Here is a 15,580-nt window from a genome sequence, read left to right on the forward strand (position 1 = left end):
GGGGGCTGCTGCTTCTCCCTGTCTCCAAGTCAGGCTCTGAACACGAACTGGCTTCTTTTTTTTTTCCCCCTTTTTTTTTTTTCCTTTCTCCTAGAAGAGTGCAGGCACACATTACGCGAAACCCACAGCCTTTCGCGATACACAGCTCGAAACGCTCTAGTTTATTTATATAGCCCCTCCACCCTCAGCTCTTCCCACCCGTCCCCAAATTCCCTAGAAATCCAGCTAAGGCGTGGGGAAGAGGGGAAAGCGGTTTTGGAGGGGAGGGAGTTATTTATTTTTGTTTTGTTTGGGGATTGTTTTGTTTTGTTGGGTTTTTTTTCTTTGCATACAAAAATAAGTGAAGAAGATTTTGCAAGGTAGGTTTCTCTGTGTGTGCGTGCGCGTATGTGTGCGTGCGTGCGTGTGTGTGGTGCTTTCCTTTTGCTTTTTGCAAAGTTTTCTGATTTCAGCTGTTAGATGCTTTTACAAGACATAGACTTTTCTGATTTCTTCTGCTACCTGTCTTTGAAAAGACTGGACAGCGTTGCATTCCCCCTCCTTGCAAAGAGTTCTCTAGACTGTTGTGTTGTGTGTCCTGTGCATTTGATGTTCCTGCAGGAAAGCATGTTAGTTTGCGAGCTCAAACTGCAGACAGGGAGCTATGTATTTGAGACCCCCCCACACTTTTTGCAGAGGCTGCAACTTTCACTTTGTCACATTTTGGGGTGGGGGGAGAAGGAAGGCATCAACTCACTCAGGAAACAAGCTTGCAAATGAAATTTTAATTGCAAAAAGAGTCGAAGTTAGCAATGTTAAAGCTTAGGGAGGATGAAAGGGAGTTGACATTTCTTGCATAGAGAATTTGCTACCACTGGGAATAGACTGAAAGTCCATAGTGAAGGGGGGGGGGGGGGTAATAGGTAAAATAACAAAGCAAATGATAAGGCAAAATACTAATTAAAGTGATGCAGGAAAGTGAGAGGCTGTTACAAGCTCTAACCACCTGTAGAGGGAAATCTTTATACATAGTAATTTCTGATAGCTGATCTATAGAGAAACTAAACAGAATTACATGTTCCAAACTTTGCTGCTCTGCAATGTGTGAACCAAGATGCCAAGATGCTCGGTTAATTCTCGGGGGTTTGCAAACTGCAGATACTGTTAGCTCAGGAGAAATGAGGGTTTCTTAGTCTCCACCTTGGCTGCAGCCATCTGTGGTGCACGTCCTGGTTTCCTTTACTGCTGCTGCACTCAGCGTTGGTTATCAACAGATGTCTTGCCTGAGAAGAGCAGGTTTGATTTATTGCTAATTTCAAGCAGGTTTCTTAATCAAAAAAAGTTGAATGGCCCTCACTGTCTGAGGGGAAGGTTTCCAAAGTAGCTGTGAGGACCAACTACTTCAACCAGTGGAAAGCCTTTTTCCCTTCAGAGAACCCTGCTCAATTTCTGTGTAACTAAAAGTAATAACTAATACCATGTGACAACTGACACAGTACAGAGTGTGAGTTATGTACCACACCTTGTGTAGTGCCTTTTCTTCTGAGGAATCTCAGGGCACTCAGTGGAGCAGTGGAGCAACCTGACCTCAGAGGGGACAAAACAGGCAACTGCAGGATGACAGCCAACTGCCTCAGAAGGGTGAGGTGGCACTGGAAGTCAGAGACATGGCAGTTGATGCAGAAAATCAAAAGTGATGTGGGTTTGAGGCAGCTTTTCACTTCTCGCTTGCTCATAGAGTATTTTCGTCCTCTACCATGAAAGGCAGATCTGTCTGGAACATGCTGGGGGTTACAAAGTGCTCATGTCTTAATCATAGAATGGTTTGGGTTGGAAGGGACCTTAAAGACCATCTAGTTCCAACCACCCTGCTATGGGCAGGGACACCATCTACTAGAACAGATTCCTTAAGAACCTATCCAATGTGGCCTTGAACATATCCAACACTTAACTGTCCTGCCTACTACACCATTGGTCCATCTCCCTTGCAGAAATATGGAGATCTTGAGTTCATTTGGCCTTGAATCACCTCTACAGCCACCTGTTCAACCCTCATCTGTCATTCGCCTGTCCAACTGAGAAAACATGGAGATCTCCTGTATTTTATGCTGGTGAATCTTGATGCAGACGTCATTGGGGTCACCTGATTAGTGAGACTGCAGGGGGTGAAACACCATGGGGCAGTGCTACTCACTTGTATCCTCCACAGAACATTACAACCGCTGGAGTCCATCCCTTCAGAGTGCTGTTTTGAGGTTTCTGAGGTTTGTGCTTCATCTCTTTTCTTTTCTCTGCTCTTCACCCCAACACCCAAATTGTTGACTGATCAGGATATCTGAATGTTTTGAAATGCCACCAGGTTTAAACAACTTCAGGAACTCCTCTCTTGCCACTTCAAGAAAGCAATCTGTGGCAGGATGACTCTTGGTAATGAGTTTTCATTAACTCCTTTCACTTCCCCTTCTCTGGGAGCTTCTGAGGTCCCACACATGGTCTTCTCAGTACAAACTCTCTTTAACCCAGATATTCTCGCATCCACTTCACCTATGAGTCACTGCACTTTCTAGCCTACAATTACATTTGCATAGCTTGTGCAATAGAGGGAATTCTCCAGCTCGAACACTGCTCATCTACCTTGTTGCAGCTTTCCAGATGCTGTGTCTTTTCATGTCAGATTTAGAAGGATTCCCTGTGTTGAAAGAGCTAACCACTCCCTCTTTTTCTACCCTTTCTCTCTACTACCATCTCCTCCAAGCCCAACAATGAACAGGACTGCATCAACACAGAATCTTGCCCTGAAAGTGCTTATCTTGCTTTAGATGCTTGTGCTGAAGGATATTCCCTATTAAGACTCCTCCTGCTTTGTATGTTCTTCTGCTACTCTTGATTTTCTAGTGCTAAGCATCCTGTGATGCAACTTACCTCAAGGAGGCTGCATAAGCTAATTCTGAAGTGGTTTTATTCAAGATGGTGGTAGTTTATGTCACCATGCAGCATATTAAATGTCAGGTGGACAGCCATACAGAGGAAAATCCTGTATTTCTTCTCACTGTACTTCTCCAGATTGTCTTGCCAATAATTACACAGTACTATTAGAGACCTAGATACAGTCTTCATCACAGTAAATGGCAATGAAAGTAGTTCTTTCTTATGAAAAACCTTCAGAGAGGCAACCACACACCACCTTATAAGCTCCAGGTATAAGAAGTAAAACTCTTTCTTCTACTAAACTATGTACGTAGTATAAGGACTGGACAAAAAGTCAATGCTGGTGAGTTAGAGCAAAACAGTTTATTGCTTGGACTCACATTTAGTTTATAGGAAAATGAGGAAAAGGCCACAAGTCCACAAGCTATCTGGCAGAAGAATTGCTGTCTCTCAATTTCATTGCAGACCTCTCTGAAAGGCACTCCAAAATTCATTGACACCCATGTGCAATCTCACTGCCAGGTTAGTTCACCTCCACTTTCTCAGTTGAAAAACTAGTATCAAGCCAAGGTGAGTGGCTTCACTCTTTCACATACTCATTGGAGTATTTTTGATATTCCATGGCATTTTTCCCCTCGAAACACCAGGATCACAAATAAGATTGAAAGATTGTCTCAGCCCTGATATTTGCAATGCATTCTTGCAAATTCTTCTTGTATAGTAGCTTCAGTTTCTCCTGCTTTTCAACCTTAGGCACGAGCTTCCCATTGACTCCCACTGTGAGTGTGAGGCCACGCACCTTGCTCTTGCTGCTTGTCACTTTACGCTCCTCTTTGCTCTACCCAAGATCTCTTTCCTATCAATTCGTCACTTGCTGCGATCTTACCAAAATTATCTACATAATATTATTTATATTATAAATAATATAATATTTCTATAAAATATATAATTTATAATATAGCAATATTTCTGCAAAAGATAGCCATTCCAAAATAAAAAACCGTGCTGGGGCACAAGTAATTTTCCTCCGTTTTTCATAGGACTCTCTTCTGTGCCCTTCCATTTGAATTGTAACCTCATGGGGCAGTTACTGATGTTGTTCATTCTCTGGTACAGTACCCACCAGGTCATGCATAGGTAGTAGGTAACAATTACATTGTCTGTCATTATTTTTCTTTTTTCTCCCCCCTAAATAAGGATCCAACTTTATTTTAATGCCCCAACCTATGTTTTCAAGTGTTGGCTCCTGGCTAGAATGTTCCTTTTGGTTACTTTTTGATTCTTTGTTTGCACAGCATCCCATAGGGTGGGAGCTTAATCTGAGATTGCCAACACATGATAATGAGGCTCACTTTTGAAAGTTTAACTTGTGACATGTTGCTAATGTAAGGATCAGTCAACTGATACAATATTAACGTAAAAAAAAAAAAAAACCAGATTTCTAAATTTAGCTAAATACTCATTGTCAATTTTGAACAACAATTCAGGATAGCTTTTATATGCAAACCTTGAACTACCCAGAAAATCATTACATGAAATGTAATTCAGACTTTGTATCTCTGTTCATATAGTCCTGCAATAATTGCAATTACTGCAAAAGCAGCACAAAACAATGATCTGTGAGGGATTTGAAGAAGCATATGGGTTTCATCCCCTGGCTCCATGGCAGGCATATATAGCAATATGATGATAGCCTGTGTTTCTCTGTTGCTCGTCTGTGGATCTCCAGATATTCTACTAATATTCTGTAAGTTATGTATGGTACTTCTCCATCCAGTTCACATCGTGAGCTGGGTAAGTATTAATACAAATGTCCTGTCATTAAAAGAATGTACATGTAGCCACAACAAGGACCAGGGACACAGCTGCTACCCATCCTCTGCTTTGGAGGGCCCACTGATGAGGGAACAAAATGGAGAAAACCGCTATGGTTCCTCTGTACACGTTTCACTATATATTGGCTGATGGTAGTGGTGTGATTAGATGTATGCACTGCAGCAGTGTTTCTGAGGACTTTCTAAATGGTCTATACTCTTCCAAATATTGAAGTGTGTCCTTCTTCCTGTGAATTTCATGGCATGCCTTGTCTTCTCAGTGACAGCTGTTGGTCCAGTAGCTGTCACAGTTTCCCCTAGGGGAACCAAAGCATGTCTTAACAGTAAAAATTTGTAGATGTTTCCACTCCTATGCCCAGTCACATGAATTATCTCCTCCCGATTCATGACCAAATAACATCATGTACCAATAGTCATTTATTTGGCAAAGTAAAAGAATATGAAGTATCACATGTTTCTGCAATTCAGCATCTGGGAAAGAGTAAAAGCCATTGGTGCTTGCCCAGCTGGTCCTCAGGGACTTCCACGAGTTTTGTACACACTGATGGTTTGCCAGTCACAGTAAGGAAACCAGTGGCTTACTTTGTAAACTGTGCGTAGAAAAGACAGCTTGGATCCAAGCAGAAACAGCTTGGATCTTGGTGCCGTTTATAGGGTTGAACTTGCTATTAGCATACAGTGCATAAATGTTAACTGGTGATAAAAATAGGTGTTTAGACAAAAAATCATATGTGATCTAGATCTTTTATCCATTCATGTTTTAGTTTTCTTTCACGTTACTGGAAACTGCCACATTTCTGCTTTACTGAACATGGGTTTCTGGAATTTCAGACTTTAGATAAAAGAGATATTTGGGCTTTTAGTAGGAATTCCAGAACTACTGAATGGTGTGAATTTGGACCTCAAAAGGTAAGTAGAGAAGTGACTGATGAAATCTCTATCCTGTCCTTGTTTGAATATGCATTACATTTTCTAGCTGAGTAACACTTCTATGTTGTAATTTTTGATAGCCAGATTGAACTACATTCTAAGGAAGAACAAATCAGAGGCAACAAATTAGGAAAGGACAGTGTTACAGCAGCATCAGAGGCCAGGATAAGAGCTCACAAGGCCATGTCTTCATAACCGTAGACATCTCACCTTGTCTTCCACCTCACCATCTATGAAATGTAGCTAAATGAGTGTATTTTCTTTTTCCCACTCCACTGTCTTCAAGAACATCCCTGAGAGATGAACATACCTTCAAGAACATCCCTGAGAGAATCTGATTTTTTTCTTTAATTATATCCTTTGGCTTCATGTTTTATCTCAGTAAATAAATTCTTCCTAAATTACTTAAAAATCACCCCACTCCATATCCCATTCTCTCCCACTGACTATAATACTGGCTAGCTTGAGGTAAAGACTGACACAGATTTTTAGCATTTCTTCATCACTGCCTTCTCTTATTTTCTATGAGTACAAGTTCCTGTATAATTTACCTTGAGGTGGTTTTTTTATGCTTTTGTTCTTGCTTATAACTCTTTCTTTAAGGTATTTGCCAGATATGTATGCACATTATGTTAAAGGTCATGGGTCTTATTCATTAAAAGTTCCATTTTAAAGGCTAATGAAAATCAAATCTTAGTGTAAAGGCTCATCAAATTCGTAGCAGGATTCCTCAAAGGTTGTGCTTCTTGTATCTGAAGTATGATGCCTATTCACTGTATTTCTTCCATAGGTTCAACTTTCATTAAGAAGTGGTATGATTTTCTTTTGATATCATCCTCAATATTGAGACCTTAGTATTCTTTTCCACCAGCTTCATTATGCTAATGCTTCTCTTCTTTTCATCCCTGTTACACAGAAGTATGTCTCTAGGGCCTGGTTTTGCAGCCATTGGAGGAAAATCCAGTTTCTATCCCTTTACATGTTATAGCAGCAATATATATCTCTAATGTAAACAGAAAAGCTAATGAAAACAAAGCAACCCAGGTATAGTGGCATTTCAACCCAAAACTGTTCAAAGTGTTTATTAATGCAATTTGTGTGTGATGATACTACCATGAGTTGTCTATTTTATTGGTGTCCTGGTATATGCATCCAGGTTCTCATAAAATTCCGTAAATCGAAGTCTTAATAAGTCCTTGATCTTCTGACAAAGGTGAGATTTTCTTTATTAACGTACTGCAGTTTCTCATTCTGATGTTGGAAGTAAAACATTCTTTTCCTCTTTGCGCTTCCTTGCATGCTCTGATCTCTGATTATTTATAATATAACAATATTATAAAGTCTTCTTACTGATGACTTTTATTCATTATCTCAATGCTATAGATACCTTCAAGAACATCCTGGTTAGGTAAGTGGGTATTGTCTTATCTTCATTTTGTGAGTAGATATACCAAGTATAAAGCGATGGGCACTCCACCTGAAATCAGAGGAGAACCTCAAAATTTTTCAAGGAAAAAGCCTTTCCATGAGAAATTTCAGATCAACACTTGTTGTAGCAATTTTGTAATTAGAAGGAAATATCTAGATCCTAATCCTCAGCTTTAACTAGCAATTACTCTTCTTCAGATCCGTTCACTAGCTTATACTCTGTCACCTATAATAACCAGCAGATTGTTGAATAGATATTGCTTTAATTTATTTCCATTTCAATATGACTGTGCTTTCCTCTGGATTCTATATTTTCCTGTAACATGAATTAACTGATATAAGTTATTGATTGACCTGATACAAGGTGAATTTTATTCAAAAAGATGAGGGGGTTTTGTGAGTTCCTAGTATATCTTGGTGACACTTCACTCTGCTTCTGGTTATCTTCTGTTCTCCTTGTCTTTGGAACATATCAAGTGTCATTCAGCTTCTTGAGTGAACGAGGCCAAGAACAGAATCAAACTGTTTGTGGAAGTAAGACTGGGTTAGAAGAGTATTTTATAGCAATTATATTAATGAATGGCTCACAGGTCAGCTGAACTCCAAAGCTCTGAGGAGGTAACTCTCAAACTACAGCAGACCCAAAATGAGAAAGAGATGGTGCCTTGAACTTGCTGGAAGGGAAATTTCCAAGGGAGAGGACAGTTCCACATATATGGATCATACATGTTACAGCAGCCCTTTTGGCGTCTTCTGTAGCTGTAGGTGATGCTGACGGGGACTCCACTGCTTCAGTCAGTATTGGGTATCACTTTTCAGTGGAGGAAAAAATACAGAATCCGTTGCTTTCATTAAGACTTCATTGGTAGGAAAGCTTAATTGTTTGGAAACAAGGAGATGGCTGATAAATTTATCTTCTACGTTGATATTTTAGTTTCTTTTTAGTGCTTCTAATGATCAGGAGAAGTGGAAACTGCTGTTTGGTACATGATCAACTGCCAAACATACTTTTCAGTTTGGATGGTTTCCATTTTTTTTTTTTTTTTTTTTTTTAAGCAAGAAGTTCTCTGGGCACTGGACTTCACTTTGACCAAGCCCTTACCAGCAGACAGGCAAGATAGGAGGTGGTTCTGCTGAGGTGGAGATGATGTATTGAACTTGAGAATCAGGGGACACCAAAGAGGAAGGCAGGCTGGTTTTGTGGAATTGAAGCTGAAAGATGGTACTACAGCTTCCAGAAGAAAATGTTAAACCCTTTGGTAGAAAGATCTAGTTCTTTCACTAAGTTTAGAGGTCTTAGGGGAAAAGAAACCACACAACACAAAAAACCCCAAACGAACCACAAAACAAAATAAAAAATCCCACATGTGACTGCAAGGAGCTGCTCAGGATGGGAAGCAGGGAGGGAATTCCAGGCATCTTTGTGGCTGGGGAGGGTCTCAGGCCCAGGAGCTGCAAGGCTTGCCAGCATGCCTGCTCCTGACCTGTCACAGAGATCATCCGTTGTGCACAACCAGGCTGATACCTTTTCTTTGCAATAGAGAAAAAGTAAAGCTAAACAGCTTTCCTCTGTTCACATTCACAGAGGAGAACTACAGAGAAATGCAAAGCATTTGGTGTATGTCTGGGAGGGAAGAGAGTAGATGACCATCCCTTCCTTCCACAGTGGACTGTGGGTTATCTGAAAGCTCTCAGGTCTGAGTGACAGAAGATAGTTTAGGTGTGCACACCTCCATCCTTGAACTCCTGTGTCACCTAATGATTTTAGTAATACAGGATGAGCTTCATTGCAGTTCCTCAAAGAAGGTATGTTGTGTGACTGGCTCTTTGTCTGGGTCTTTAGGTGCTTTGACCTGTCCTTGGTATGAGGTCTTTCCCCACTGTGGTATTTCTCCACATCCTTCTAGTGTCTGGGCTGCTACTGCTGTAAAGGCCAGCTTTCCAGCTGTATATGGTGAAAAAATGATTTAGGCTGGGTTTTCATTCTAGGTCTGAAGCACAACATCTTTCCCAGTCCTGGGAAGATGGATTTGTGGCAGGTGTGCCAGAGATATGCGAATGAAAATGGATCTGCCCACTTCTACCGAAGTGTGTGTGTAGTCCTTTTAAAATGCCTAATCTATTTCCCCAAGCCTGACAGTGCTTATGATGTGATCTCAGAAAGGTGTGTGATGTCCCCCTCCCTGAGTCCTGTTCTATCAGTACCAGTAGTTGGCAACACCATTGTCTGGCTAAGAGACAGAGGAGGAGACAGCCTTACCTCATTGATTGCAGTTTATTGACATTAGGAAATTCATTGTCTGCAAAAGAAGTTGGTAATAATTAAGTGAGTTAATAAATAAGGAATGTGTGTGTACAGATTAGACAGTAAATAACTTCCTGTCTTCTTGATTGCCCCAGAATTTTGCTTCTCTCTTCATGCAAAGTGTGAAAAGGGATGATGGTGGGCAGAGCATGGTAGGGTATTCTTACCTGGGCAAGACAGTCCCATAAGCCTGGGCTTTCCCTCAGGTGCTGGCATGTGTGTCTGAGTCTGTCCCCGGGGGTGGGGAGGTTGTTTAATGCTTTTAGTACCATTTTCCAACAAATGAGAGATGTGTTTAAAAATAGCAACAGCCCTTTATGCTTGACTTTTTTTAGTCATTTTAAGAAAGAGCTGCATCCCTTTGGCTGGGAGACGGGAAGACGACCTGATCTTCAAGGTCTCCATTAGCTCCTCTGGGACTGTGGAAGGGTTCCTGGTGCCCTCCCCTCCCCTGGCTGCATGTGTTAATTGACCCCTCTTCGCACACTTGGTGGCAAGAGAGGTCGTTTCAGAGATGTGTTTTGCTTAATGGGAGCAGGGAAAGGTGTGGTGCCTAAAGGGAATACCTCTCTTGGCCAGATAAACCCCGCAATTGTCAGCAAGACAATTCTCTTTTGTCTAGCTGCTATTGATGCCTGGGTTTGGGGCAGGGGGCTCGGGGGGTGCGAGTGTGTGTCTGTGTGTGCCACACTGCAAGCTCAGGTTTAGCCATCTGCGTACAGACTATAGCAGCATTATAATTTTTAATTGCAATTTCATTTGATATTCTCTCCCTTTCCCCCACCCTTTTCCCTCTCTCTGTATAATCTGGATCATTGCTCTCTGTAGCTGATTCCGTGGGAGACCAAGCAGAGTGCGTGGGTGCAGAATATAGAAAGCCAGAGCCATAGAATCTGTTATTTGCGTCATTCTAGGAGACGGGGCTGTTTGCCTGACAAATATACAGAATTAATCCTGGTTTTATCAATATCTGTCTTTTGCTACAGTAGCCAAATACAAGTGTAAGGTGGTAGGGGGACTTGCTGCTGCTGTTGTTGGTCTCTTGTGGGGAGGGGGAGTGCGGGGGGGTGACAGGGGAAAAGAGGAGGTAAGGATGCTAAAATATATTCAGCTCCCCCCGTGCTGTTTGCCTTACAAATATTCAGAAAACAGACTTATGTTTCCAAATTGCTTTTTGTTAAAATTGGTAACCACGAGAAGGGAGATGGGGGGCGGGGGGGGCGGGGCGGGGGGTAATGTTCTTGCAAGGTCTGGCTATGCAGATTGCTCTCCCTGCCTGTGCTTCTGCATGGGATATGTGTGTGTTTTTTAAGAAATATCTCCCTGTCCCCAGCGCATATTCCCTCCTCCCCACCCCCCACCCCAAACACACATATGAACACCCCTCAGGATTTTTGTGCAACTGTACAGAGCGCTGCACTACACGAAATATGGGGCTTGCTAATTAACTCTTTTCCTCGAATTGAAGTGCCTTACTGCAAGCACAAAGCTCCAAGCACAGACATCTTTTATGATGAACTAGAGCCTCTGAAGAGGAGAATCTGAACGTGACGTCAATAGCTGATAACTGACGCAGCCTTGCAAAGGAGTCTCAGGCTGGCTCCTTGCAGCCTGCAAGCCCTAATGATTCTATTTTTTCCCCAGTCCCCCCTCGTAGTGAATTACTAGAACGCAAACACACACACCCCTTTTTTTTCATATATGTATTTATAGATCCTTTATTCTCCAAACAAAGGATTTTTTAAGGGGGGGAAAGGCACTGGGTGGGGAGGAGAGAATTTTATAAAAAAAACCCCTTTCTTCGTGCTGGGTGCAATTCAGTACATGAAACCACCTCTATCTCTCGGCAAAGCAAACATCCCTGCCTGAAATCCACATTTGTGCATGATGGCAAACTGGTGCATGGTGGTTGTGTTTTTTCCAAAGCCCACTTTATAAAGACTCCGGAGGAAGACAGACACAATAATGATTGCAAGGCAACAGGCAGAGAGGCACAGAGACAGACTCAATACAACTGTGGATTAGGGGGTTGTGCAATAGGACAGCATGGAAGGCGGTCAGTTTGGGTCGTTTGGTGTGGATTTTGTTTGTTTGTTTTTGTTGTGTGGTGTGTTTTTTTTCCTCTGCAATGATACACCTAAAGCAAATGTGGATGGTGTTGCAGAAAGAAGCTAGGGTAGGGGGGTGCGTGGTTGGGGGCTGTTGTGTTGTAGGGGGGCAGACTTAATGCACATTTAATGTTTTGGATGTAGCGTTCCAGCGAAATGCCTTTGTGTGTAGATTTTTTTCCCCAGTACCTGCTAAAAATAGCATCAGGGTTTTGATCGCGTTCCAGAAATAGACAGAGGGTTGCACTTGTATAAAAAGCGAGCGCGGGTGGAAGAAAACCTGGACATCACCGCAGTATTTTTTTTCCAACTCCTGTCTGGAAATTAATTGTTGGATTCCCCCCCTCCCTTTCCTCGCCCCCTCCCCCTCCCCCTCCCTCCCCTAACCGAGGAGTTCCCGTTTGGGTAAGTAGTGATCTTTCCTGTGCATGGTGCAGAGAGTGGCTGTGAGTCTTGTCTTTATTTTATGCATGCCTGGATTCATTTTTTCCTTCCTTTCTACTTTTCCTCTAAAGCGATAGGGGTATACTCCTCTACATAATGAATTTGGTGCATGCCCGGAGCCCAGACACGGGGAATTCTTGCAGAAAGGGGAATCACCCTGTCGGTAAATCTCTGAATCAATAGCGAGCTGCAACTCTCTCTCTCTCTCTGTCGGCGCTGTTGAGCCCCTCTCCCCGCCCGCCCCCCCCTCTATTTTCACCTTCCAAGGGGGGAGAGGCAGGGGCCGGCGGCGGGGCCGGGGGCGCGGGCCGGGCGCTCCCCGCAGGGCGGCCTCCCGGAGCTGTCCGTGCCCCGGTGCTGAACCCGCCGCCGCGGGCGGGGGTCGGTGCCGGCCCCGCTGCCGCCGGGCGGGGGCCGCGCAGCGCCGCCGGCAGCGCCGCTCCCGCGGAGGCTTCCCCGCCGCCGCTCCTCCGCCCGGCGCCGCCTGCCCTTCCCGCCCGTGTGTTTGAAAGAGCCTCTACCTGATGATGGTGCTCCGCAAAATAAGAGGCTATAGGTTGCTTTATTTGGACTCACCCCTTCTCCTCCCACCTCATTTTTCCCCCCTAAGTGCTCACACTTTCTGCTGATCGTGTGTGTGCGAGCGTCTGTTTTTATTATTGCCCGTCCTTCGCGTCCTTAGTCATATCCTCACCAGAGGAGTTGGTGGAATGACTGAATTAGAGGCGAAGTAGTGGGGGATTGTTGTGGTGTGTACGGAGTAGCTGTGTAGGGTTACCTCGGTGCTGCAACAACCCGTCATCCCCTCACCGCTTCTGGGAGCCGGGGAAGTTCTCGCTAGGCTACGAGCATGCAGGTTCGCAGGCATTCCGGCTAGCAAAGACATGTCATCAGATTGCATTAAAAGAGACACGGAAACACCGTCCGGCACTCACATGCACCACCGCGTTATCCCGGACAACGGTATCCCCTCCGAAACCGCCGTGGAAGGGGGCTTAGCTGCAGCCTCAGACCTGCAAAGGGTGGAAAACGCACGAGGCAGACAATAGATAAGGAAGCAGCTTCCCCCGGAGCACGTTTAGCCATAGCCTCGCAGTAAAAGCAAGCTTAGAAAATGGTGCACCTACCACACAAAGCCCAGCAACAATTGCGGATCCTGCAGACAATGGCATGATGCAGCCATGAACATCAGTATAGCACAGCACACTGGGCTGGGGTGAGAGCACCTCCTGGCCAAGACTGCATGCAATGGCTCTAATCTAGGCATACAAAAGACATCATTTCTTGCAATTAATCAAATACCAGAGCCTGAATTCACAGCACGGCACTCCACCCACGGCTCCCCTTAATGTCTAAACCGTCCCTTCCCCGAGCTTGCGTGGTCGTATTTACAAGCAGACCCAATATCTATTTTGTTTGTTTGGTTTTTTAAAGAAAAAAAAACCCCTTACAACACGTGTAGCCAATCATTGCAACTCTTAATATATCTCTACAAAACAGGCATTAGAAACAAGAAATGCCCTCCTTCCTCGCCCCCTCCCTCGCCTTCCCAGTCCTCCCCTCCTAGATCGTTGCCTCACTTGACACAATGCATAAGATTACCCTTAACTGGATCCTATTAAATAATTCAATGGTGGCGGTGTAATTTTGGTTGGAAACTGCACGGATTTCCAAGTCGTGACTGTAAAAGTGAGTAATGTGCTCTGGCTGCGTCATGGCTCCAGTCACAGATGGTTCCAAACTGAGGAGAAATCGTGACTTCGACTTGAGACGTCCCCTCTCCATGAAAAGACCATCCAATCACAACGGCGTCGGGGGGCAGCCGGACTCCGCGGAGCTCGCTTTCTCCTTGCTCTCCCGTCCGTGTGTGTGCGTGTGTGTGCCCGTGTGTGTGTCCGTGTGCCCGTGCCTGCGCGCGTGTGTGTATAAAATCCTCAACAAGTTGCAGAAGGGGTAGGGAGAGGAGGGGTTAATCCCGGGGAATCTTCTGCACCTAGTGAGATCGTGACCCTCCCACACAGTACAGTAACTTATATACACACCTGGAGGAAGGGACGCTTTGCTTTTGGGCTTTCCAAAAAAAAACCAAAACCCACCAAAAAAACACCAAAACACTGTTGGTGATGGTTGCACCCTGCGCGGGACTCCCCGGAGCGGCCAGGGACGCGCCCCGCCAGGTAAGTACTGGGGGTTTTCAAACTTCTGCCTGCGCTGCCCCGGCTGCACTGTCCGTCCTGCCGCGCTCCGCTCCTCTCGGCCGCGCCGCTGCCGCTGGGCTCGCCGGGGGCTCGGGGCGTCGTTCCACCCGGCGGGCGGGAGCGTCGGGAAGGAGCCGCTGCCGTGCGGGATGGGACGCGCGCGGGGGCGTCACGCGTGGGTTTCCCGCGCCGCTCGCGCGGGACCCTTTGCCGCCGCGGGGCAGTGGTGGACCCGCAAGTTCTGGAGTTTGGGCCGGGACGCGAGTCCTCTCGGTCCCGCGCGAGTATCTGCCCCAACTCGTACGGGATCCCGGCGGGCGGGCGGGCCTCGACGCGGACGTGTGTTTGCCTTCCTCCCGTTGCCGCCGGGCACTGGCGGGGCCTCTGGTTCCCCGCGGGCTTTCAGGAGAAGACCTCTGGAGTTCACTGACATGTCCTGGAAACTTTTAGCAAGCGGGTGTCCTCGCCGAGGGCGGTGATGGGTGGCTCAGCGCCCAGGACGGAACTAAGGAGCGGAGGGGAGGGGACGTCCCGCGTCCCCCGCCGTCCACGACAGGGTCGCCCCTCGGGTCTGACTGGCTCCCCGCGCTGAGGCGGGGGAGATAGGGAAGAAGGCAGCGGCAGGTCCCCCGTGTCCCCAGCTGCCCGCCGCGAGGTGGCGGGCGGCCCGGGGCGCCCCCGCCGAGGGGAGCAGCGGCTCTGCGCCCGGGGCCCCCCGCGGCGGGGCTGATCCTTAGCTTAACGGCGCCCCTTTGGCAGAGGATTCCCGGAGAGGGGCTTGGGGAGCGGCAGAGGCGAGAAGGGGTCTGGGCTGGCCCGGTCGCGCTGTCGGACGTGCTCTTGTCGTGGATTTGGTGACTAATTGAACATAGAGAGGGCTTTTTCCCCCTCTTTTTTCTTTTTTTCCCTTCCTCCTTCCATCCATCCATCCATCCATCCTTCCCTCCCGCTCTCCTCTCCTCTCCCCCTTTCGGGAGGAAAAAAAAAAAAAAAAAAAAAAAAGAAAAAAAAAAAAAAAAAGCCGAGCGAGGCAGTGTGAGGCGCCCGCTGATTGGTGGGTGACGATTTTAGCCCGCACCAATGAGCGGCCCTCCTGCTCTCTATTTATTTAGCGCTCAGGGGGGAGAGTTTTCTCTTTACGCAGCGCCCGTGCCCAGCGCCGGAGCCTCCGCGCGGAGCGGGGCCGCGGACACGCCGCGCTCCCCACGCTCCCGCGGCCCCACCGCCGGCCCCGGCCCCGCCGCGGGGGGGTGCGGGGTGATGGGACACCCCCCTTCCCCCCCGCCGCCGCCTCTCCCAGCGGGGTCCTGGGTTTCGGAACGGGACTTGGCGGGGATGGGGGTGGGGACCCGGCGTGGCGGGGGATGGCGGAGCCGATCGCCCGTGGGTCCTGTGGATGTTGTGGTGGCAGCCGGATGGATGGAT

The 15,580-nt window shown here is 46.3% G+C and overlaps 1 protein-coding gene across 7 annotated transcripts in view; it reads left to right on the forward strand.

Annotated features, from left to right (window-relative positions):
• Nucleotides 1–94: 94 nt before the first annotated feature.
• Nucleotides 95–15,580, forward strand: part of LOC113987110 — a 76,140-nt gene continuing 60,654 nt past the window's right edge. The window contains exons 1-2 of one of the 7 annotated variants that reach the window (XR_005564505.1): nt 10,719–11,918; nt 13,979–14,134. The gene's annotated coding sequence lies outside the window, so the exon portion shown is untranslated. Of the gene's footprint in view, nt 360–10,715; nt 11,919–12,436; nt 14,135–15,580 lie in introns of those variants that run through there. The other 6 variants (XR_005564509.1, XR_005564507.1, XR_005564510.1 and 3 more) reach the window with 6 other exon arrangements.

This window comes from Pipra filicauda, unplaced genomic scaffold (genome assembly GCF_003945595.2).
Source record: "Pipra filicauda isolate LSUMZ 115617 unplaced genomic scaffold, ASM394559v2 scaffold32_size4067784_pilon, whole genome shotgun sequence".
NCBI lineage: Eukaryota > Metazoa > Chordata > Aves > Passeriformes > Pipridae > Pipra > Pipra filicauda.